The sequence below is a fragment of the Bombina bombina genome, chromosome 1 (genome assembly GCF_027579735.1).
Source record: "Bombina bombina isolate aBomBom1 chromosome 1, aBomBom1.pri, whole genome shotgun sequence".
In the NCBI taxonomy this organism is placed as follows: Eukaryota; Metazoa; Chordata; class Amphibia; order Anura; family Bombinatoridae; genus Bombina; species Bombina bombina.
In genome coordinates, this window is record NC_069499.1 from 1,056,596,124 (window position 1) to 1,056,623,783 (window position 27,660).

The following is a 27,660-nucleotide window of genomic DNA, read 5'->3' on the forward strand; positions in this document are numbered from 1 at the left end:
ATTACAAAAAATTAAAAAAACTACCATTGCAAAAAAAAACAACAAAATTATCCAAAACAATAACAATTATTCCTATTCTAATACTCTTTAAAAAAAAAACACCCCAAAATAAAAAACCCTAATCTATAATAAACTACCAAGGGCCCTTAAAAGGGCCTTTTGTAGGGCATTGACGTAAATATAACAGCTCCCCAAACCCACAAAATAAAAATAAAGTAAAACCTAATCTACCCATTGCCCTGAAAAGGGCATTTGTATGGGCATTGCACTTAAAAAGGCATTCAGCTCTTTTTCCTGCCCTTAAAAGGGAATTCAGCTCTTTTAAGAGTGCTCATTACCATAATCTAAATAACAAAACCCCACCTCAAAAAAAAATACACAAAATAACAAACAAATTATCCAAAATAATAAAAAGTATTCATATTCTAATACCCATTTGAAAAAAAAACACCCCAAAATAAAAGAAACCTAATCTATAATAAACTACCAATATCCCTTAAAGGGGGCTTTTGCAGGACATTGCCCTAAAGAAATCAGCTCTTTTTCTAAAAAAAAATACAAAGACTCACTAACATTACAAACCCCTACCCCCCAAACCCACAAAATAAAAAAAAAATATCTAAAAAAAAACTTATCTACCCATTGCCCTGAAAAGGGCATTTGTATGGACATTGCCCTTTAGCTTTTTTAAGAAATGCCCAACCCCTAATCTAAAAAAAAACCTACCCAAAAAAACTTAAATAAAACTAACACTGGGGCGGAGCAAGTAGCCGAGCCGGCAACCCTTATTGAAAGAGAATGCTTACAAAACCACTAGAGGATGAGACTTCTGGGATACTAGAGTGCCACTTCTCTGAAATGTTTGCAATAATGGTGGTTCACACAAGATGGCGCCGAACCACTACTAAACACTGCTGAATCTACGGAACCTTGCAACATGGAAGCGGACACTGAGATCATGGCGGGATATGCTGACAACGTAAAGACCCGGAATCCACGGGAGACATATCCACTCCAGCCAAGATAGTTGCCCAGACTAGGCTACTATCCAACACATGCACAATCAAGCTCTGCGGCAATGATCCGGTATACTCCTAGTGTTGAAATATCGGAGCAGGCTCAGTAGAGGAGAGTCATTGCGGTGACCACCGAAGAGATCTTCTGGGGTGAACACCTACCTGCGGTCAATCCTGAGGAGAGGGGCAGCAGCTCCAGTTCTGAAGTGGTAGCCATAGAGAATACAACTCTGGTATTGCTTCCACCTAACAGTTTGAGATGCGACGTTAAACCTGGAAGCATCTCTATCTGTCGTCTCCCTCATGTATACCGCATATCGGAGTGCCCCAGGTGTAGTGAAAAGAACTATAAAGCACTGTAGTTCATTAAGTCCATTATGCTTTGTGCGGACTTAGTAGTGACATTGATTACTCTGGAGTATTGTTTTGTTATCCCTAAAATGTTTTATGCGTGATAGGTGTTCAAAACAGCCAATAGGATGAGAGCTTCTGAAATTCTATTGGTTGCTGGGATGAAGATAGAAGATGCCGTCTAGATGAAGATAGAAGATGCCGCCTGGATGGATGAAGATGTCTGGACTTCAGAAACTGTAAGTGGATCTTCGAGGGTTAGTGTTAGGATTTTTTTAAACTTTTTGGGGTGTTTGTTTTTTTTTTAGTTTAGGGTTTGGGCTTTTCTTTAAAGAGCTAAATGCCCTTTTCAGGGCAATGCAAAAGAGAGATGTGGGAGGGTGGTGGTTTAGGGGTTAATAACTTTAGTATAGTGGTGAGGATGTTAGGGAGCGGCGGAATGGGGGTTAATAATTTTTTAAAGTGGCGGCAATATCGGGAGCAGCAGATTAGGGGTTAAGAAATTTAATATAGTGTTTGTGATGCGGGAGGGCCTCAGTTTAGGGGTTAATAGGTAGCTTATGGGTATTTAGTGTACTTTGTAGCAGTTTAGTTATGAGTTTTATGTTACAGCTCTGTAGCGTAAAACTCATAACTACTGACTTTAGATGGCGTTACAGATCTTGTCGTTTTAGAGTGTAACGCTCGCTTTTTAGCCAGAACACAAAACTCATAATACCGACGCTATGGGAATCCCATTAAAAAACATAATTTTTAGGAGTGCGGTACTGACGTTGCATTACACGCTAAAAGGCTTGCGGTACACCTATACCTACAAGACTTGTATTGGCTGCGTTAGGGAAAATGATGTGGCTATGGGCCACAACACTGCTATTTGACTAATAACGCAAAACTCGTAATCATTGTTTTATACGCCCACACCACACACACTGTATTTATATTTATATAATCTGTAATGAAAAGCAAATTAAAACCAATGAAGGGCTGAATGGTTGCCTTTGGACCTGAGGATTGACACCCATGGTTACATTTTTACATGGCATGGGGGAAATTTGTATTTGTAATTTAGGATTCAACTTATACTGAATACTGAGATGCCAGACACACACTTTTTAGAACAAATGAAGGGGCATTTTAAGTACACATGAAGGGGCATTTTGTATATTGATTGATGTTGAATAATCCAAAAAAGCTAAGAGCCTTAGTAACATTTTAGGAGATGTTACTTTCTGGCCCTCAGGATGTGTAAGGCTCTGTAATGTAAACATTTGAAATCATGATCTTGATAAGGTTTGTGTGTGCACTTACTTTGCAGTTAAAAACAATGGTAATATGGTTTAAAGTAAAATTATGGTAATAAGGCATCTGAGTATCATTTTCTTTAACAATTAACATGTATACCAAGTAAATGTAAAGCAAGTAACACTGGCGGAGGAAGCAGGAGGCATGAGGGCACCATAACATTGAAAGCAAACAGGTTACCTTTCACTTTATGATGACACTGGTAAGGTTGTATCTGCAGCAAATACATTATCTTGCACTATGTGATAGTACCCCCCAAGGGTTCATTTTCATTTAGCAAACTTGTGCTCTTCATTAGAAGAACTTTCCTGTAATATTTGATCATGTTCTTAAGACAGTCCAGTCCTAAATACCCTTGATGGGTATAGGTGCACCTTCCCTTCTAAGTTGTACAGAGGATGAACAATACATACGTAGTTAGTTCTTAAGATTATTTAAAACAGATAATAACAGCAAGGTATTTTAGAGCTGATGTGTCCTTTTGAATGGGGTCAGATTGATATACTTCAGGAGAAAGTTAGCAAAAATGAGAACTAAACAGCAATGCTAGGGCAGAGCATAAGACATAATTGAGACATTGGACACAAAAATATTTTTGTCTAGGCTCTTCCCTAGTATGGACCTCTTTTTTATGGCCATCCACCTTTCCCACACAATCACTATGCATTCTACCCCCCACTCTTGCCATCATTTGACTTTTGCCTCAACCAGTCTATTATTGGGTGTGAAACAATTTGAGAAGCACAAGTTTTCAACTGGATTGGAATGGCTTTGAAATTAAAAACCATACAAAATGTCATGCAAATCAATTTGTACAAATTCTTTAATGTATATCAAAAGAAAGTGTAGACTAAATTATACATCTTAATTTGTACCCAAAGCATTCACTCTCTCACTTTAGATAAGAGTGTTTTACATGGAGTACTATTTTTATGAAGAAGGCTTTCCTTCTGGGCTTTATTAAGAGATTTGTCATATCTATCTTCTCACTTTTTATCAACTATGTCCAGTGGTGAACATTAAAGCCTTACAGGCTATTGGGAACTTTCTGTAAAGAAAAATTATTATGCAATTACCTTATAAGTTTAAGCAACAATACAATGGGCCATAACTGTCCAAGAGAAACTGGTAGATACTAAAAAAGTCCTTAAAAAGTGCAAATAAAATTCCTTAAATTACTACGTTCTTTGCTGTGGTTTTCTGTGGAAAAAGTCACATTTACACATATGCTAGTCAGTGATATGTTTTATTTCATTTATGGAGGAGAGTGTTTTGCTTTTGTTCATTTTCACATAGCATTACTTATATACCGAGACTAATATGTATTCTATCGTATAACCAAGGGGTTATTAGGTCTTGGTAAAGGCTTAAAATGGAGCCAAAACATTGATCTTGTTTCATCTCAATAAATATGAGATTATGTTGGAAAAAACATGTGTGCCAATGGTTTCTGGGACTTTTATAATAATAGTTGTATTGAGAACCCAGGTTGCTGCGCATTGTTGCCATTGGGGATTATTATATTTTTTTCTAGCAATGAATAATTAGACTTGTGAAATAGTTTCATTTATTAGTATACGTTTGTTTAATTTGAATTACCTTTAAAGCTAAAATACTTACCAATAGATTGCTGAGGAGACACGCTAATCCCGAATCGTCTTCACAGAGCCCAGGCTCTATGAAGAAGGGTCAGAATGAGCGCTGCTATACTTACTTATAGCGCACTGGGGAGCCAGAATTGTAAAAAGAAAGTGATACTATTTTTGTATGGTTCCAAAGTATAATGTAATTAACAGTAAAAAACAATATATTAATAAAATAAACCTAATATAAGGCTTAAATTAAATTCTTATTCTAAGAAAAGATATATATATCTATTATCATCCTTTCCCCCTCCCACTAAAGTTAAGTCGTGATTTACACAGATTCACATATTGTAGGTTTTAAATATTATCCCACTAGTATTTTTAGCTAGTTATAAATAGAAAGCAATAATGTTTAATTTTTTTTTTTTCTTGATACTTAAGTACAAATTGAAAAATAGATTATGCATCATATTACAATTTCTATTTATAATGGAGTATAAACTAAAAATAAAATGTGTTTATATATATATATTTAGACAGATACATTTTTTTCTTTTAGACACTATAGGTATGTCCTTATTTTTATGAGTCAATAGGAAAATATCATGCATTAGAAAACAAGGACAAATGCACTATACAACAACCTATATCATGTCGTTCTCTAGGGATCTCATCACAACACATGCATCTTGTATGTGAGATTTGTTGAATTACTTGGTCTAATTACTTTGAATGTAACATCCTGAACCAACTTCTCTCACAGGAAACTACCAAGTCTTGAGAGAGCAATTTCTGTTGTTCTGCATAAATACAAGGAAAATTCCTTAGCTGATATACCAACCCATTCATCTTAAATTTGCTCTGCTGTAGAGGCTGCGGTTTGCAAAATGACACAAGTTAATAATATTATTGCATATTCTGTACAACAGGATGGGAATCACAAACCAACTAATCGTATGAAAACACATTATTGTTTCTGATTTCCATTGAACATAATATGTATTTCCAGTGGGTTGGGGTAAAGATTTAAAGTGATAGACATTGAAATATGGAATGCAGAATAGAATATTAATTTTTTGCAAGACTCTGATCTGTAAGCAAAGAAGCCTTGAGTTATAATATTTCTGTGCATGACCTGTTGTGCATGCAAATGTTGGTTCCATGCACTCACATGACCTTTCCAAGCATTAGTGACATTATACAAGGACGAGGATGCTCATGCATGCAGCCTGTAGCCATAGGTTCAACTAATATATATATGTATAGTAAAAATACAGTTGGGCACATTTTATTTTTATTTGCTTATTTCCATTAAAATACATTACAAAATAAACTTATACATTTAACATTCATGAAATAACCTTAGATTCGTGCACCTAAGCCCTGTGGTTTCTAGTTACGCCTCTGCTTCTGTGTATCACAGAAACCTGGATGACCTTAGCCAAGAATGTTATACACTTTCTTCTACCGGAAATATGTTCTTGAATCATTGGCTTTTCGTCTACAATAGTATCCTAAGGATGGGAGCTGAGACTCTACTATATTACCTCATACTATAAAATACCGCTTATTCTCAATAATACTTGCAAGTTGCCATATCAGGGAAAACATTTTTTTACAGGTATGGGATCATCATTGTTTTTCTATTTGTTTAGCTAGCAAGGAGTTAAGCATTTAAATTTTGTCAGTGTTGCTTTGTCAACATAAAAATTAAATGAACAAAGGAAATATTTGCGTAATACTATAATGTTTAAAAACTTCCACAATTGCTATGGAAATATTTCTTGTAATATGAGAAAGATCAGTTTTATTTGACACATGGGCACTGACAGAACATTTTCCACGAGGATAAGGAAAAATAATTAATATGCGAACATCATATCAATATATATTTGCAGTTTTAACATCCACGCCTCTTTATAACTCTAAACTAGTAGACAGGTTCCCTACCTGGAAACATTGCCTACCTGCAAGTTAATAAATGTGTGACTTTGTGTTTTTATTGATTATGAGACTCCTAGGCCTCTATTTATCAAGCTGTCTACTTACCTGCATTCAACGGCCCCAATACGCTCGCCTAAGATCGCCTAACATCGCCGCCGCAGACCTGAATACGTTCGCCAAATTTATCAAGAAAGCTGTCAAAAAGCTGTGCACCAAGTACGGTGCGATGAGCAGCGGACTGTTGTTAACTAACAGTCATCGATCTCGCTGCTCTTCGGCTTATTCGCAGCTTTCTTGCTACAGGGAGTGCAGAATTATTAGGCAAATGAGTATTTTGACCACATCATCCTCTTCATGCATGTTGTCTTACTCCAAGCTGTATAGGCTCGAAAGCCTACTACCAATTAAACATATTAGGTGATGTGCATCTCTGTAATGAGAAGGGGTGTGGTCTAATGACATCAACACCCTATATCAGGTGTGCATAATTATTAGGCAACTTCCTTTCCTTTGGCAAAATGGGTCAAAAGAAGGACTTGACAGGCTCAGAAAAGTCAAAAATAGTGAGATATCTTGCAGAGGGATGCAGCACTCTTAAAATTGCAAAGCTTCTGAAGCGTGATCATCGAACAATCAAGCGTTTCATTCAAAATAGTCAACAGGGTCGCAAGAAGCGTGTGGAAAAACCAAGGCGCAAAATAACTGCCCATGAACTGAGAAAAGTCAAGCGTGCAGCTGCCAAGATGCCACTTGCCACCAGTTTGGCCATATTTCAGAGCTGCAACATCACTGGAGTGCCCAAAAGCACAAGGTGTGCAATACTCAGAGACATGGCCAAGGTAAGAAAGGTTGAAAGACGACCACCACTGAACAAGACACACAAGCTGAAACGTCAAGACTGGGCCAAGAAATATCTCAAGACTGATTTTCTAAGGTTTTATGGACTGATGAAATGAGAGTGAGTCTTGATGGGCCAAATGGATGGGCCCGTGGCTGGATTGGTAAAGGGCAGAGAGCTCCAGTCCGACTCAGACGCCAGCAAGGTGGAGGTGGAGTACTGGTTTGGGCTGGTATCATCAAAGATGTGCTTGTGGGGACTTTTCGGGTTGAGGATGGAGACAAGCTCAACTCCCAGTCCTACTGCCAGTTTCTGGAAGACACCTTCTTCAAGCAGTGGTACAGGAAGAAGTCTGCATCCTTCAAGAAAAACATGATTTTCATGCAGGACAATGCTCCATCACACGCGTCCAAGTACTCCACAGCGTGGCTGGCAAGAAAGGGTATAAAAGAAGAAAATCTAATGACATGGCCTCCTTGTTCACCTGATCTGAACCCCATTGAGAACCTGTAGTCCATCATCAAATGTGAGATTTACAAGGAGGGAAAAATAAATAATTGAAATGGGTATATATTTGTTTTTTGTTAAGTTGCCTAATAATTATGCACAGTAATAGTCACCTGCACACACAGATATCCCCCTAAAATAGCTAAAACTAAAAACTACTTCCAAAAATATTCAGCTTTGATATTAATGAGTTTTTTGGGTTCATTGAGAACATGGTTGTTGTTCAATAATAAAATTAATCCTCAAAAATACAACTTGCCTAATAATTCTGCACTCCCTGTATACTGTCACTAAGCACCCACACTATACTAAACTGTTTACCCCCTAAACCGCCACTCCCGGAGCCCCCCGCAACTAAATAAAGTTATTAACCCCTAAACCGCCGCTCCCGGAGCCCACCGCCACCTACATTATATTTATTAACCCCTAATCTGCCCCCCCTACACCGCCGCCACTATAATAAAGTTATTAACCCCTAAACCTAAGTCTAACCCTAACACCCACTAACTTAAATATAATTTAAATACATCTAAATAAAATAACTATAATTAAATAATTCCTATTTAAAACTAAATACTTACCTATAAAATAAACCCTAAGATAGCTACAATATAACTAATAGTTACATTGTAGCTAGCTTAGTTTTTATTTTTATTTTACAGGCAACTTTGTATTTATTTTAACTAGGTAGAATAGTTATTAAATAGTTATTAACTATTTAATAACTATTCTACCTAGTTAAAATAAATACAAAAGTACCTGTAAAATAAATCCTAACCTAAGTTACAATTACACCTAACACTACAATTAAATAAATTAAATTAATTAACTACAATTACCTACAATTAAATACAATTAAATAAAATAAAGTACAAAAAAAACACACTAAATTACAGAAAATAAAAAAAATATTACAAGATTTTTAAACTAATTGCACCTAATCTAGGCCCCCTAATAAAATAAAAAAGCCCACCAAAATAATAAAATTCCCTACCCTACACTAAATTACAAATAGCCCTTAAAAGGGCTTTTTTGCGGGGCATTGCCCCAAAATAATCAGCTCTTCTACCTGTAAAAAAAGAAATACAACCCCCCCAACATTAAAACCCACCACCCACACACCCAACACTACTCTAAAACCCACCCAAACCCCCTTAAAAACACTAACCCCCTGAAGATCACCCTACCTTGAGCCCTCTTCACCCAGCCGGGCACAAGTGGACTTCCAGAGGGGCAGAAGTCTTCATCCGATCCGGGCAGAAAAGGACCTCCAGACGGGCAGAAGGCTTCATCCAGGCGGAATCTTCTATCTTCATCCATCCAGAGCGGAGCGGGTCCATCTTCAATCCATCTGACGCGAAGCATCCTCTTCCATCGACGTCCTAACGAAGAATGAAGGTTCCTTTAAATGACGTCATCCAAGATGGCGTCCCTTGAATTCCAATTGGCTCATAGGATTCTATCAGCCAATCGGAATCAAGGTAGGAAAAATCCTATTGGCTGAGCCAATAGGATTGTAGACATTTCCCATAGGAATCAATGGGATATCGGGCAGCAGCGAACATAAGCTTTCTCTGCTGTCAGACTCCGATTGATTCCTATGGCATCCGCCGCCTCCAGGGCGGTGGATTGAAAACCAGGTACGCTGGGCTGGAAAAGTGCAAAGCGTACCTGGTAGGATCTTGATAACTTCCAAAAGTAGTCAGATTGTGCCGAAGTTGCATTCGGAACATCTGTAGTGACGTAACCATCGATCTGTGTCGGACTGAGTCCGGTGGATCGTATGTTACGTCACAAAATTCTACTTTTGCCGGTCTTTAGCCTTTGATAACTACGGCGAATCAGGCTCGCCACAAATACGCTGCAGAATTCCAGCATATTTGCTGTTGACAGCTTGATAAATAGAGGCCCTAGGAGATCATATTACCCATGTTTATATTTTGGCACGGAAAAAGCTTTAGCTCTTTCTTTAATCAGGTTAAATTGTATATGAAGTGGGTTAAAAAAAAAATTGTCTATGTCCATTTCAGTCACTTTTTTCCGTAACTGAATTAAAGAAATTATAGCTTACATTTTCAGTTTAAATTGATACTATTTTAAAGGGACATAAAATTGTCATTATAAAAGCACCTAATTTGGAACATTCCGGACCAGTTCACAAGTTTGGGTATGTTTTTAGTTATGTTCTCTTCTGAAATGACAAAATATTGCAACTACTATATGTAGTTTTATCTATGTGCAAGGTTTAAACACATAGCAATGACAATTTGTTTATAAATTAAACTTAAAATTTTAACATTATATTTTACAGTAGAGATTCCACTTGAGGCTTTCAATCATTATAAAAAAGATTATTTTGCAATAAAAATACTTGTATTTAATTTAGTTTGATATGAAAAATCTTCAATAAAAATAACTGGATTTGTTCTTTACATAACAGTAACTGGATTATACTGCTACACGGTAGCTAAGGTTGACCTTGCTTATATTCTTCTTCATTAGAGATAGGCAGCTCCAGTCCGCAGGGGACTCTTGCCTTCAAGGAATTAGAGTTAGATCTAATTGAGCACAGGTTAATAATAACTGACTTTGCTAGTTTAATTGTCACGTTTAAAGACATGTTAAATTGTTTCTTTACTACAACTGAAATAATTATTTTAAAATGTATTTATGGTGGTTATTGTTGGGGGGGGGGTTTAGGTTTTTTTTCCGTTCCTTAATAAAGGAATAGTAAACACCAAAAATGTTATTGTTTAAAAAGATAGATAATCCTTTTATTTATCATTTTTTGCATATCCAACACTGTTAGAGAAATATACTTTTTACCTCTGTAATTATTACCTTGTATCTAAGCTTCTACAGACTGCCTCCTTATATCAGATCTTTTGACAGACTTGCATTTCAGGCAATTAGTGCTGACTCTTAAATAACTTCATGTGCATAAGCACAGTGTTCCCAATTTGCTTCTTTATCTGTGGCTATATAAAACACATGAACTAATGTCCTCCAGCTGTGAAAAACTGTCAAATGCTTTCAGATAAGAAGCGGCCTTTAAGGGCTTAAAAATTAGCATATGAGCCTACCTAGGTTTAGCTTTCAACTAAGAATACCAAGAGAACAAAGCAAATTTGATGATAAAAGTAAATTAGAAAGTTGTTTAACCCCTTAATGACCGAGGACGTGCAGGGTACGTCCTCAAAAAAAAAAAGGCAGTTAACGCCTGAGGACGTACCCTGCACGTCCTCGGTGTGGAAAACAGCTGGAAGCGATCCTGCTCGCTTCCAGCTGCTTTCCGGTTATTGCAGTGATGCCTCGATATGGAGGCATCCTGCAATAACCTTACATGGCCATCAGATGCAGAGAGAGCCACTCTGTGGTGTGCCGTGTGACCTCAAGGGGGGCGGGATCAGGGGCGGGACCGTTAGGGGGCATGCACGGGCGTGCGCACATGCATGGAGGGTGGAGGGCGGGCGCGTGCACGGAGCGGGAGCGGGTGGAAACCGCTACACTACGGAAAATATTTTTAGTAAAAAATGCCCAAATCTTGTTTGTGCAAAAGCACAAAAAGAGATCGTGGAGGGGTGGGGGGATGGTTTTGTGTGCGGGGAAGCTACACTACAGAAAAGTTTAAAACATTTAAAAAAAAAACATTTTTTCTTCTAAACTGGGTACTGGCAGACAGCTGCCAGTACCCAAGATGGCGCCCATTAAGTTAGAGTGGGAGGGTTATAGAGCTGTTTGGGGGGGATCAGTGAGGTTGGGGGCTAAGGGGGGATCGTACACATCAGCATATGTAAATATGCTTTTAAAAAAAAACAACAAAAAAAAATTATAGCTTTTATTTTAGTACTGGCAGACTTTCTGCCAGTACTTAAGATGGCGGGGACAATTGTGGGGTGGGGGAGGGAAGAGAGCTGTTTGGGAGGGATCAGGGGGTCTGATGTTTCAGGTGGGAGGCTGAGCTCTACACTAAATGTGATATTAATCCTGCAAGCTATAATACACGTGTGATGCGCAGCGGCATTTAGCGGCCTTCTAAATACCAAAAAGCAACGCCAAAGCCATATATGTCTACTATTTCTGAAGAAAGGGGATCCCAGAGAAGCATTTACAACCATTTGTGCCATAACTGCACAAGCTGTTTGTAAATGATTGCAGTGAGAAACCTAAAATTGTGAAAAATTTAACGTTTTTTTTAATTTGAACGCATTTGGCGGTGAAATGGTGGCATGAAATATACCAAAATGGGCCTAGATCAATACTTGGGGTTGTCTACTACACTACACTAAAGCTAAAATTACCCCAAAAAGCTCCCTACATGCTCCCTAATTAACCCCTTCACTGCTGGGCATAATACACGTGTGGTGCGCAGTGGCATTTAGTGGCATTTTAATTACCAAAAAGCAACACCAAAGCCATATAAGTCTGCTATTTCTGAACAAAGGGGATCCCAGAGAAGAATTTACAACCATTTGTGCCATAATTGCACAAGCTGTTTGTAAATAATTTCAGTGAGAAACCTAAAGTTTGTGAAAAAATTTGTGAAAAAGTGAACGATTTTTTTTATTTGATCGCATTTGGCGGTGAAATGGTGGCATGAAATATACCAAAATGGGCCTAGATAAATACTTTGGGTTGTCTACTAAAAAAAATATATATACATGTCAATGGATATTGAGAGATTCCTGAAAGATATCAGTGTTCTAATGTAACTAGCGCTAATTTTTTTTTTTTAAAAAATGGTTTGGAAATAGCAAAGTGCTACTTGTATTTATGGCCCTATAACTTGCAAAAAAAAACAAAGAACATGTAAACATTGGGTATTTCTAAACTCAGGACAAAATTTAGAAACTATTTAGCATAGGTGTTTTTTGGTGGTTGTAGATATGTAACAGATTTTGGGGGTCAAAGTTAGAAAAAGTGTTTTTTTTTTTCAATTTCTCCTCATATTTTATAATTTTTTTTATAGTAAATGATAAGATATGATGAAAATAATGGTATCTTTAGAAAGTCCATTTAATGGGGAGAAAAACGGTATATAATATGTGTGGGTACAGTAAATGAGTAAGAGGAAAATTACAGCTAAACACAAACACAGCAAAAATGTAAAAATAGCCTTGGTCCCAAACGGACAGAAAATGGAAAAGTGCTGTGGTCATTAAGGGGTTAAAATTACATGCCCTATCTGAATCATGAAAGTTTAATTTGGAGTTCACTATAACCTTAAACTGACCTTTAAAACTGGAATTCCCAAACCCTACAGCTAGTACTTTATTAAATGCCTGTTAGTAAGATTAAGTGGGTTAGTTAGTGGCTTAGACATTGACTAAAACTTGACAAGTTGCAAGATCCAAAAGGGCTGGCGTTATAGAGCTCTGACCTGGAGCATTTAGTAACAGCCTTTCTTTGGAGTGGGCTAGAAAACAGAATTTTGAGCAATAGGTAGAATTGAGGATGGGTGATAACATGAAAGAAGAAGGAAGTGGGTTGAGAGAACATTTACAAAAGCATTCATTCAAATATTTTTGCTATTGTGGGCAGGACCAGAAAAGAGGGGTTTGCAAATGGGCAGGCAAGTACCTGCGTACAGTCATGGTTAAGTGCTGTGTGCAGTTCTAGGGCATAGCAAGGTGACGTTTGAGTGTAAGGATCCCATGGACTAATTAAGACATAAATAAAGAAAAGAGAAATAACAAAAACACCCCACAATTTGGGTATGCCCCTCATATTCTGAAATGATTGGCAGGTATGCAAATGAGCTGTTACAAAATGAGTGACTTTCTAGTTAATTTTGTAGCTTCTCTAGATATACAAGACAGGAATAGCCTCTCCTTTCTAATCATTTTAGTCATTAAAACCAAAGATTAGTGGACTCTAGTGGAAGGCTACGCAGAATGGCACGGCTATCGGATAGGCATGCAAATTTTAGCTATGTTGGGGAAGTGACATTCATTTAATTAAAATCAGCAAGTAGATGTAATGTTCTATATCCTTTAAGTGGAAATTGAAATAATTATTAAAATTATTAAATTGTTATTTAATTAATCTTCTGCACTTCTATAAGTGCTGAAGGCCACACTCATGCCTATAGTAAACCTTCTAATATAATAGCAATACACATGGAGCTCGCAACCCTCCTGGAGTTTCTATAGCTACCTGAACCTGTCCAGGAATGTCAATACCCTGTACAATCACACCCAAACCCAACCCTTTTGGGTCTGCTAATACCCAAAAAATCCCACCTACCTACAATATGCCTTCATTCCACCAACAGACTGCCCAGATTTTGTTCTAAGGCTGCCAGTTCTGAAAACATGGGGCAATTGTTATGGAGGTATGAACACAGGAGATATGCACACAGGAGAGTTTGGAGTTGTAGGGCAAACTATCAAAGGCAGTGGGGTCTTTGGCTTTCTCATTTGAATAGAGACATGTATGTCTTATTAAAGCAACAGTAAAAAATGATTTTTTTAAAAAAACTAAATTTAATAGTGGGTTCCTTACAATTCATGAATCAGCAACATTTGCAAAAACAAAAATAAAGGTAAACTTTAATTCCAGGCTGATCTTTTCCTGCTTCACATACTGCCCACCAGCCCAGTGCTATTTTTTTATTTTCTTCAACAGTGGCTGACTCAGCCTATTAGCCATTGTATTTCTATTGTGTGTTTATTCTTTGTGTGCTCTGCTTCCAAAGCAGACAGGAAGCTATGCACAATCTCAAAGTGATTTTTTCACTTATTTTCTGCACGATCTACTCTCTGCATTGGTGTCATCAGGGGAGGGCTTAGAGACAGCATATGACCCCCTTGTCTGGTTCTAGAAGGCACACAATATAAATTATCAGGAGCATGCTTGGTGCAAGTGTAAAGGAGCGAGTAGCAGCCTTACAACTGTACATGCTGAGTACTAGACACTTACAATTGTGCCTTATTTAAATATGTTTAAGGCTATATATATATATATATATATATATATATATATAAAAAAATATAACAATAACATGTATTTTAGTCCATACGTGGTGTTTCGGGACCACTCAGGCCCCTTCCTCAGACAAGAACAAACCGTTTGGTAATAGTAGTAAATAGAAAATTTGTTTACATTTGTAAACTCTATCTGAATCATGAAAGAAAAAATGGGTTTTATATGCCTTTAAATTTAACAGTTATTTACAGGGTATGGGGGGGATTAAATAAAAGCCAGCTAAATGTTCCATCATCATGAATCTGTTTTGTCAGTCCCTTAAAGCACCCAAAATCTATTTTCCTTTTTTTCCCTTTCACTCTTGTAAAATACAATAACAAGCTGAGATGCTGAATCATTTTTCATTGTTTGAGACAGGTTCTTCGAACTTCTAAACAGGTATATTAATAGATGTGCTAAACTGAAACTCACTCTGTGGTGGTTTTAAACAGTTGGCAACATTCACTAAGAGTTCATTTCAGTGTCCCCAGGTTCTTTGAAGCTAAATAACTCACCTGTCATGCATTAGTCAATCAGCTGTATGATGGGGGGAGGCAATTAATTGAACATAATGTGTTAGAGCATTTTATATTTTATAATGCTCTATAGCTTGCATATAATTATGTGCTGCTTGGCCCTTGCAGGTGTGTTAAAAACATAAAGTCAGATCCAGGGTTACTTTCAATATCACTCTAAACTGCTTTAAAGGAATAGTCTAGTCAAAAATTAAACACATGATTCAGGCAGAGCATGCAATTTTGAGAAACTTTCTATTTACTTCTATTATCAATTTTACTTTGTTCTCTTGGTATCGTTATTTGAATGTAAGCTTAGGCCTATTTTTGGTTTAGCACCTGGGTAGTGCATGATGATTGGTGGCTACATTTAGACACTAATCAGAAAGTGCTACCCATGTGTTGAACCAAAAAATGGGCCAGCTCCTATGCTTACATTCTTGCTTTTTCAAATAAAGATAACAAGAGAACGAAGAAAAAATGCTAATCGAAGTAAATTAGAAAGTTGCTTAAAATTGCATGCTCTACCTGAATCATGATTGTTTAATTTTGTCTAGACTATCCCTTTAATCATTTCATGCAGAAAAAAAAAAGTTATATTTAAATGTTTTTATTTTACATGAAACATACCCCTTTATCTACCAGTGCAGTGGTTTGTGCATTACCAGCTTACATATTATATTGCCCAGTGGAACCAAGAGTACTGTGATTGACAAAGGAAACCTAGTAAATATGAAAAGAAAGGACAGTGGACACTGTGTGTAGATTTTTTTTGAACGTCTGAATTTGTGACATCTTGAATTGGAACTTAATGTCATATTGCTGCTTATGTTTAAACTTGTTTTGCCAATGGCTGGATATAACATTAGACTACAGTTGGGGATAATATATTGGTATCATGTTGCACTGTGTTTTGCAGCCCATCTCAAATATTGCCCTGGGGCCACTGAATGCGGCTCCCCTGGCACTGTGCTCACAGGTGTAAAAAGGTAAACACTACAAGGCCTATTTATCAAGCTCCGTATGGAGCTTGAAGCCCCGTGTTTCTGGCGAACCCTCAGGCCGCTGCTCCATAACCTGTCCCCCTGCTCTGAGGAGGCGAACAGCGATCGCCAAAAATACAAATACGATCGGGTTGATTGACACCCCCTGCTAGTGGCCGCGAATCTGCAGGGGGCGGCATTGCACCAGCAGTTTCATAAGAACTGCTGGTGCAATGCTGAATGCGGAGAGCGTAATGCTGTCCGCATTCCGTGATGTCTGTTGTACAGACATTTGATAAATAGGCCCCTATTTGTCTGTAGGTAGAACTCGCAGGGCCAGCCAGTGGTTTTGTGTTTCTTTTCAGGAAGATATAATCATAGAATGCAGCAAATACAATAAAGCAAACAGGAGTATATGTAGACAAATGCTGTAAAATCATTACATTTATGGGACAGCTACTGTTTTAAATATTCTCAAAAAACACAGACATGCAGCATTTTAGGTAACCTTATATTGTTACCAAGTAGCAAATGGGAAATAAATAGATAGCAAGCAAAATAGTGCTTGGGACATTTGCTCAATAGAGTTATATATTATTAATATTATCTTTTGTGTATAAAGCACCAGCATACTTACTGCACAGTGCTTTACATAAGAATAGATAGTAGAGAATTACATTTGAAATATAAATGTCATGCATGGGGAAAACGGCATTTCACCTTAGACAACAGGGGTGAAAATGACCCTGATCTTGAGCACAGGAGGTGTGTTCCTTTCTATATATTATTCTTCTGGTGTCCTATGTTTTAATAGGCTGAAACGTTTAAAGGGATATGAAACCCCAAAAATGTATTTTGTTATTAAGAAAGGATACAATTGTAAAAAAAAGTTTAAAATTTACTTCTACAGTGTTATCAAATTTGCTTCGTTTCCATGATATTCTTTGTTGAAGAGATACCTAAGTAGGTGTCTGGCGCACTACTTGACAGGAAATAGTGCTGCTATCTAGTACTCTTGCAAATGGATAACATTCTTGCAAAACTGCTGCCATACAGTGCTCCAGAAATGGGTTGGCTCCTAAGCTTACATCCCTGCTTTTCAACAAAAGATACCAGGAGAATTAAGCTATCTTATTAGAAATAAATTAGAAAGTTGTTTAAAATTGCTTCTTTATAGTAATGAATCATAATCTTTCCTTTTAGGAATACAGAAATTGTTTTACTAGGGAAGCAATTTTAAACATCGGTAAATACGGTAAATACCGGGAGAGAAGCAGCGGTAGAAGTGGTTCTCCCCTTCCTTTTTTTTCCCGTCCCCCCCCCCCACTTTTTTTTTTTAACTATGGTTTAGCTGGGCTGCTTCTCCGCAGGGGGGGGGGGGGGCATGCGTATGGGGGAGGGTTCAGGGGGTTGAAAAATAAAAACCCCAAGTAATGTCAATGAGTAAGCTGATTATGTTATATCAATACTCATATGCTAAATCACTTGAAACTGATAACTGTAAAAAGCTGACAGGAAAATATCACCTGAGCATCTCTATGTAAAAAGGAAGATATTTTACCTCACAATCTCCTCAGCTCAGTAGAGTTAGTTCTGTGTAAAAAGTTATACTCAGCTGCTCCCAGCTGCAGGTAAAAAAATTAAAAAAATGAAGAAATGAATAGCAGCCAATCATCATCAGCAGTGCTGAGGTCATGAACTCTTACTGTGATCTCATGAGATTTGACTTAACTCTCATGAGATTTCATAGTAAGCTTCCTTTACATGATTGGTGAAATAATATGAGAGTTCACGATACTCATCCCTTCAGTTGTCCCGGGACAGACACACTTATATGCTGCTTAGAAATCCTTTACAATGGGAGGTGGCTACTGAGGATTTTTTGAAGTAAAATATCTTTCTTTTTGTACTTAGAGATGTTCAGGTGATATTTTCTAGCCAGCTTTTTACAGCTATGCTGCATCACTTTCAAGTGTTTAAACATTTGGGTATTATGGCCCTTTAAATACAGTACTATATGAATGAACTTATGTATAATTTATGGATTATGTTATGTGTTCAATGCTGTTTATATTTGTTCTTGGACATTGTCTTGGATTATAAATAAAAGTTAAAAAAAAAAATTGCTTCTTTATCTATATCATGACAGAAAAAAGGTTTCATATCTTTTTAATGTCATTGTGAAGGTCCACATAGTTTGGCAGGAAAAAAATAATGTAAATGTATTTTTAAATGTAGTGTTATCTCTTTATTCCTATGTCCATCATTCCTACCACTCCTTTTATTTTATGCTTTCCAAAACTCACACATAAAAGTAAATTCGAAAATAGCTTAAAATTGTATGCTCAATCTGTATCATGAAACTTATTTTGACTTCATTGTCCCTTTAAATATTTTATAGCTGCAATCATTTCCTATGGTGCTCAAAACGTGGAAAATGAGCTAAGTTTCAACCAAGGATACAAAAAGAAAGAAGTAAAATTAATAATTCAAGTAAATTGGATTTATTTAATCTGCCCTCTGCATCTGATCATGAACATTTGATTTTGACTTCCATGTCCAATTATAAGGACCGGCACTGAGAATACTGTAACCCATTTTATATTAGAGATGAATTTATCCTTTATCCTTAGAGACTGTATGTTGCTAAGAATGGGGCGGTTAACTCCGCAATGGCATCAAAAACCATGAAAATCATGAAAACTAATATAAATATGTCAACCAGTATTAATGCTGAGCACAGTAAAATAAAAATTGGTATAACTTGGTGCTTTGATAGGGTGTAAGTGACTTACCTAATATCCAAAAAAAAACATGGACTATTTAATGCACTTTAGAATTTTTATAGAATATTTATGAAAGAAGAACTATAAAAAATGTCACCAAAGACATTAAAGTTGTTGAAATCAATTACTACTCCAAGTAAAGGATTACACCATTTTCTTTATTATTATATACAAAAAAGGAGAGAAAGTAACATCCCTTAAGCACTCTAAAGAAACAAAAAATAAGTAGGTCCAAAAGAGAGCACACACATAAAAAAGGGAGGGGTTCTCAATCCTCAAAAAAAATATTTCAGGGGAAAAAATAAAAAATAAAACAACCTTTATTTTAAAAAATATATATTACAAATAGGAGATATATAAAAACACATTAAAAACACTTGCAAAGGTATCACACACAGGGGCATGAAAGGTCCAATTCACTGTATTGTTTCTATATGCACAGTGAACACCTTTACAATCAAATGAAAGGCCTAATACCAGAAAAGTTCAAAGGAGGTAACTATCCCCATTATTTAGTGCAACACGAAACAAAAAGAGCCCTAATTTACAGTCTACCAGTGACCATAAGGTCTCTCTAATGAGTACCATAAAAAGGGATTGTCAATCTGCTACTCTCACGTGTTGCTCCTACACAATTATGTAAGAAAACTGGGTGTTCCTGTACTAGCCTGGTATTACAAAAGTATCTAATATAGGATAAGTCACACAAAACATATCAAATACAACTGCAATACAATACCAAAGACCCCTGGCCAGGACCTAATCATGCCACAAAACACCTGACACACGTTTCTCTCCTGTTTTATCAAAGGCAATTTGATTATGGTATTTTCTAGTTTATATAGGCTGTTTTAGCCAATCATTACGTCTCACCAGGAATAAACCAATCACCTTCACAATATTCTCAACTGTTACGATCAGCTGTTATTTAATTGCATGAGACTCACTTTTTAATCATTAATCTTCTATTCTTAAATAGCCTCTATGCTTTAAACATGTTATGCTCCTAAATGTGCTGCATATAATTTACAAGGTGATCGTTTCTTATATTGGAGTATCGCCCATGTTCTATTACCCAAATTTTGCAATGTTTATGTTTTTCAAAAATGCATAGTATTGGGCCATCTTGTTCTTAGATTAAGCCAATCATATGCGTTTTTCAGTATACACACCCCCATGTCCCACGAGGGGCGCATCTATCAATTGGTCAATGCTGAGTGACAATTCAAATCTCCTACATATGTCATCTACCTCTGCTTTTTTTATTGGTTAAATGCCGCAGTTTAGGAATAGATGTGTGATAACCATCACGATTTGTGATCGCCAAAAATTGGTTACATTAATACTGATAGACGCTAGGTCGGATAGGTCAGTCGTGATTGGCGGAACAACACACTCCTCTTTCCATCTAACAATAAAAAGAAGCAGAGAGGTAGATGACGTATGTAGGAGATTTTATTGGTCACACAGCATTGACCAATTGATAGATGCACCCCTCATGGGACATGGGGGTGTGTATACTGAAAAACGCCCATGATTGGCTTAATCTAAGAACAAGATGGACCAATACTATGCATTTTTGAAAAACATAAACATGGCAAAACTGGGGTAATAGAACATGGGCAATACTCCAATATAAGAAACGATCACATTGTAAATCATATGCTGCACATTTAGGAGCATAACATGTTTTAAATCATAGAGGCTATTTAAGAATAGAAGATTTATGATTAAAAAGCTTGTCTCAAGCAATTAAATAACAGCTGATCGTAGCAGTTGAGAATGTTGTGAAGGTTATTGGTTTATTCCTGGTGAGACGTAATAATTGGCTAAAACAGCCTATTTAAACTAGAAAATACCATAAACAAATTGCCTTTGATAATACAGGAGCGAAACGTGCGTCAGGCGTTTTTGGCATGATTAGGTCCTGGCCAGGGGCCTTTGGTATTGTATTGCAGTTGTATTTGATATGTTTTGTGAGACTTTTCCTATATTAGATGCTTTTGTAATACCAGACTAGTACAGGAACACCCAGTTTTCTTAAATAATTGTGTAGGAGGAACACGTGAGAGTAGCAGATCGCCAATCCCTTTTTATGGTACTCATTAGAGAGACCTTATAGTCACTGGTAGACTGTAAATTAGGGCTCTTTTTGTTTCGTGTTGCACTACATAATGGGGATAGTTACCTCCTTTGAACTTTTCTGGTATTAGGCCTTTCATTTGATTGTATAGGTGTTCACTGTGCATATAGAATCAATACTGTGAATTGGATCTTTTGTGCCCCTGTGTGTGATACCTTTTCAAGTGTTTTTATATCTCTCCTTTTTTATATTTTTTTGAAATAAATAAATGTTAAGTTTTACTTATCCTTTTTCCCTCAATTTTTTTTTTTTTAAATTGAGAACCCCTCCCTTTTTATGTGTGTCCTCTCTTTTGGACCTACTTAATTTTTGTTTCTTTAGAGTGCTTAAAGGGATAGTAAACACCAAACATATTATTGTTTAACAGATAGATAATCCCTTTATTAACAATTCACCAGTTTTGCATAATCAACACGGTTATATAAATATACTTTTTACCTCTGTGATTACCTTGTATCTAAGCTTCTGCTGACTGCCTCCTTATCTCAGATCTTTTGATAGACTTGCATTTCAGCCAATTAGTGCTGACTCTTAAATAACTTCACAGTGTTATCTAGATGAAACACATGAACACCCACTAGCTGTGAAAAACTGTAAAATGCATTCAAATTAGAGGCCGCCTTCAAGGGCTTAGAAATTAGCATATGAGCCTTCCTAGTATTGCCTTCAACTAAGAATAACAAGGGAACAAAGCAAAGTTGATGATAAAAGTAAATTAGAAAGTTGTTTAAAATGGCAAGCCCTATCCGAATCATGAAAGTTTTATTTGGACTTTACTATCCCTTTAAGGGATGCTATTTTCTCTCCTTTTTTGTATATAATTGTCAATATTTGCATCTAGCACCACCTGTCTGGAGGGTTCTTGATAGTGGTCCTGTTCAGGGTATTAATTGTGTGATATATACTCCTTATATATTAAAACCATTTTTTTTTATTGGCTTAAGGATGAATAGGTCTGGTCTATCAATAATCTAGCAATGGCATTTTTCTTAGCATTAAATAATGGTTTATATAATCAGTCTGTTATTTTTTGTTTTTGTTTACTGGCATAAACTAGTTTACTGCATTTGGGTATTGCAAGCTACTCCTTACTTAGGACAGTCTAGTCAAAAACAATATTATCATCAATTTTGCTTTGTTCTCTTGGTATTCTTAGTTGAAAGCTAAAACCTTGGTAGGCTCATATGCTAATTTCTTAGACTCCTCTTTTGATGTTATTAAAGGGGCCTGAAATTTATGGGCAGTTTTATGGGCAATAAACAAATTGAGCTTTTTATATAAAATGTTTAGTAATAAATAATGAAAAAACTTTGCAATATATTTTTATTATATATTTTCCCCCTTTTCATGTAAATGTATCTCTGAAATTTGTGGCTTTCCTAATTCCCAGAACTTGAAATGTATCTGCTGACTCCTCAAGGCTAACCCTGCTACATATATTTATCTAATTGACTGGTTAAAACAGTAAAACAATGTATTTTACAGTAATATTATGATTGTGGCTAGTCTTGTTGTCTGTAGACTCAAGCCCTGATTGACACCCTCAAATACGGCAAAAAAGGGTATTTAAATTTTGACTATTAGTAAATAATTGCAATAACCAAGATGTTAATTTGTTTTAAAAACATTAAGATGTACTTGATATGTTATTCTATTGCAACATAATAGAAATCTCTTGTTATTAAAATGTGTTTAGTATCCCTTTAAGATTGGGCATACAATTTTAAGAGACTTTTCAATTTACTTCTATTATCAAATTTACTTAATTCTCTTGATATCGTTGGTTGAAAAGCATACCTTGGTAGTTTCAAGAGCCGCAATTAACTAGCTGGTGATTGGTGGCTCATCACTGGAGTTTACCCCTTTTGTATGGGCTAAATACACAGTTATATGAAATCAATTGTGCAATAATAAAATGTTCTAGCCTATTACAACATTTTCCTTTTATACCCTTAAGCTCCTTTATCAAAAAGGAATTGAATAAAATTCCTACAAAATAAAAATTGAAGATACATCAGATCCTAATTACATAATCAACTTGAATTGTTAGTGAAAAGTTCATATAATTAGCCTAAGCTAATGGAAATATTAGAAAAATACTTCTCAGAAAATATGTCTTTGAGTCATACTTTTTATACAACGCTTATTGCTGTACCAGGGACTTATAGTGCATTGTATTGCAATTGTGAAAATATTTCTATTGTTTATATGGAATCTGTTAGAACGTAAAGTAATCATGTCATTAGACACTACACTTTCAAATAAATGCAGACATTTAAACACTCCAGGACAAATATACGCAATACATTAATCAGCCGTCATTACATATCTCCAAACGTTTATACAAAGTAAAGTGTACTGTGTGAAAAGAACTAATGCTGATGGTATGCACATACTTTTAGAGAAACATAATCCCTTGATACCCTTCTGGAGCATCCTATGGATATTCAAAAGAAAAAAAAATACATTCAGGAGAAAAACTGATAATTGTTATATTCTCTTTCTCAGATAGTATGTGATACTTTTTCTTACAACACTCTAGACACAGGATAATTGCTCAACTATGTCATGAAGCATTTTTAAGATGGGTGAAGCTTAACCCTTTGAGTACTAAGCACTTTCCCACGTGGGTGCTAATATTTTCTAAGGGTTTTTTATTTTTTTAATTTTTGGAAAAAAAAAAGTTTAACTTTTTTTTTTTTTACAGACCCCCAAGACTTACACTGTTGGAAAGGTTAGGCGATTACCTTTCCAGCAGTGGGTCTTGAGGGTCTGTAGCTACTTAGATGCCTGAGATACAGTTTTCTAAGCAGCATGCCCCCTCCTCCTATACTTAACATTGTTAAGTATAAATAAAGTTGCATGGTGACATCATCACGTCATTGCGCGTGATGTCACCGCACATCACGTGAAGCCCCGGCGATGCCTGTCACTCTACAGGCATGATCGCCGGGGTAGGAATGGTTAGGAGCCCCCAGATCTCCCTCAAGGTGGGAGAGTACTCATGATGGCTCTGAGCCGTCATTAGCACTAGAGTGGGAAACTCAAAGGGTTAAAGGGACATTAAACCCATTTTTTTTTTCTGATTTAGACAGAGCATACAGTTTTAAACAACTTTCCAATTTACTTCTTTTATCTAATTTGCTTTATTCTTTGTCTAAAAAAGGATACCTATGTAAGATCATCAATGCACTACTGGGAGCCAGGTGCTGATTGGTGGCTGCACATATATACCTCTTTTTATGGGCTCACTGGATGTGTTGAGCTAGCTCCCAGTAGTGCATTTCTGCTCCTTCAACAGAGGATACCAAGAGAATGAAGCAAATCTGATATTAGAAGTAAATGTATGCACTATCTAAATCAATAAAGAAAAAGTTGGGTTTCGTGTCCCTTTAACATGAAGACGCAAAAGAGAGGACTCTTTGGGATTCCCTTCAACACTCCAGTATTATTATAAGCAATGTGATATTTCATACTACTAAACACTCAGCTAAGACAAACACACTGGCATATGGCATTTCTGGCACAAATGCCTGGGGTTATTTTTCCAATCTCCCACTTCAACATAACACAGAACTTTGTGTTGAGTCTTTGTCCCATAAAATATACAGTTATACAGTGAGTTATACAGTTTATTTAAAAAGTACATCATTTATTTAACTGTTACCTATCTTTTATATGCTGTACGTATACTGGCACAGACAAGTCATAATAGCACTAAATACTCTTAAAGAGTTTGGGTAAAATAAAAATGTTTTTTTTTTAATTTATAAATATGATTATTAATTATGGTCATTTCCCGCTTTTCTTTCCTATATATTTTATCTGGATCTATTTTCCTATGTTGTTTGTATATATTAAATACTGATGTAGCGATAAGCTGTGCGGGCAGAATAACTACCACTATTGGGGGTAACTGCATCATTTGTCTGTCTGGTTCAAGCTAAAAAAACCAGCTTTTCATTGTTATACACAGATATCAACATTTCATAGATAAGACAGATGTCTTTAAAATTGTTGTTAAATTATTTGTAGTCCTGAATAAGTAATATAATTTTTGAATGATCAAAAAAGGATAAGATTAGTAAAACCATAGAGAATAAAGCTTATTTGAATGTCTCATTCTTGTTCTAGTGGATGACTTCCAGATCACTTTAAAATAACTCAAGTATCCTATATATTTATATACACACACAGTATATATAGTTATTACTTATATAAATATATGTATTACATGTTATATATATAAATATATATATACACAGACGGCGCCACGCTGGATTTTGCGCACGGTGGAAACGTCATCTCTCAGCCAAATAGCGTTCTGCCGTGGGATGCCTTAGCAGCTCATTGCGGGGAACGCTGCAGACAAATAAAAGAGCTTTCATCATAAAGTATTTTATACTTCATGACTGAAAATCCCCTATATGTTTTCCAATGGTAAATCCTAGCGTTTCACAAACACTGGCCTAGATTTAGAGTTGGGCGGTAGCCGTGAAAACCAGCGTTAGAGGCTCCTAACGCTGGTTTTAGGCTACCTCCGGTATTTGGAGTCATTAAAAAAAGGGTCTAACGCTCACTTTTCAGCCGCGACTTTTCCATACCCCAGATCCCCCTACATAAATTGCGTATCCTATCTTTTTAATGGGATTTTTCTAACTCCGGTATTTAGAGTCGTGTCTGAAGTGAGCGTTAGACATCTAACGACAAAACTCCAGCTGCAGGAAAAAAGTCAGTAGTTAAGAGCTTTCTGGGCTAACGCCGGTTCATTAAGCTCTTAACTACTGTACTCTAAAGTACACTAACACCCATAAACTACCTATGTACCCCTAAACCGAGGTCCCCCCACATCACCGCCACTCGATTACATTTTTTTAACCCCTAATCTGCCGACCGCCACCTACGTTATACTTATGTACCCCTAATCTGCTGCCCCTAACACCGCTGACCCCTATATTATATTTATTAACCCCTAACCTGCCCCCCACAACGTCGCAGCCAGCTACCTACAATAATTAACCCCTAATCTGCCGACCGCAAAGCGCCGCCACCTACGTTATACTTATGTACCCCTAATCTGCTGCCCCTAACACCGCAGACCCCTATATTATATTTATTAACCCCTAATCTGCCCCCTCAACGTCGCCTCCACCTGCCTACACTTATTAACCCCTAATCTGCCGAGCGGACCGCACCGCTATTATTATAAAGTTATTAACCCCTAATCCGCCTCACTAACCCTATAATAAATAGTATTAACCCCTAATCTGCCCTCCCTAACATCGCCGACACCTAACTTCAATTATTAACCCCTAATCTGCCGACTGGAGCTCACCGCTATTCTAATAAATGTATTAACCCCTAAAGCTAAGTCTAACCCTAACACTAACACCCCCGTAAATTAAATATAATTTTAATCTAACGAAATTAATTAACTCTTATTAAATAAATTATTCCTATTTAAAGCTAAATACCTGTAAAATAAATCCTAATATAGCTACAATATAAATTATAATTATATTATAGCTATTTTAGGATTAATATTTATTTTACAGGTAACTTTGAATTTATTTTAACCAGGTACAATAGCTATTAAATAGTTAAGAACTATTTAATAGCTAAAATAGTTAAAATAATTACAAAATTACCTGTAAAATAAATCCTAACCTAAGTTACAATTAAACCTAACACTACACTATCAATAAATTAATTAAATAAAATACCTATAATTATCTACAATTAAACCTAACACTACACTATCAATAAATAAATTAAATACAATACCTACAAATAACTACAATGAAATAAACTATCTAAAGTACAAAAAATAAAAAAGAACTAAGTTACAAAAAATAAAAAAATATTTACAAACATAAGAAAAATATTACAACAATTTTAAACTAATTACACCTACTCTAAGCCCCCTAATAAAATAACAAAGCCCCCCAAAATAAAAAAATGCCCTACCCTATTCTAAATTACTAAAGTTCAAAGCTCTTTTACCTTACCAGCCCTGAACAGGGCCCTTTGCAGGGCATGCCCCAAGAAGTTCAGCTCTTTTGCCTGTAAAAAAAAACATACAATACCCCCCCCCCAACATTACAACCCACCACCCACATACCCCTAATCTAACCCAAACCCCCCTTAAATAAACCTAACACTAAGCCCCTGAAGATCTTCCTACCTTATCTTCACCATACCAGGTTCACCGATCGATCCAGAAGAGCTCCTCCGATGTCCTGATCCAAGCCCAAGCGGGGGGCTGAAGAGGTCCATGATCCGGCTGAAGTCTTCATCCAAGCGGGGCAGAAGAGGTCTTCCATCCGATTGAAGTCTTCATCCAAGCGGGATCTTCTATGGTCATCCATCCGGAGCGGAGCGGCAGGATCCTGAAGACCTCCGACGCGGAACATCCATCCTGGCCGACGACTGAACAACGAATGACGGTTCCTTTAAATGACGTCATCCAAGATGGCGTCCCTTGAATTCCGATTGGCTGATAGGATTCTATCAGTCAATCGGAATTAAGGTAGGAATATTCTGATTGGCTGATGGAATCAGCCAATCAGAATCAAGTTCAATCCGATTGGCTGATTGGATCAGCCAATCGGATTGAACTTGATTCTGATTGGCTGATGGAATCAGCCAATCAGAATATTCCTACCTTAATTCCGATTGGCTGATAGAATCCTATCAGCCAATCGGAATTCGAGGGACGCCATC

General features: G+C 36.5%; 1 protein-coding gene across 1 annotated transcript in view; it reads left to right on the plus strand.

The window, feature by feature from the left end:
• The window catches only part of KCNB1 (potassium voltage-gated channel subfamily B member 1), a 501,324-nt gene that overhangs the window by 219,204 nt on the left and 254,460 nt on the right, over window positions 1-27,660 (plus strand). The gene's annotated exons all lie outside the window — the stretch shown is intronic.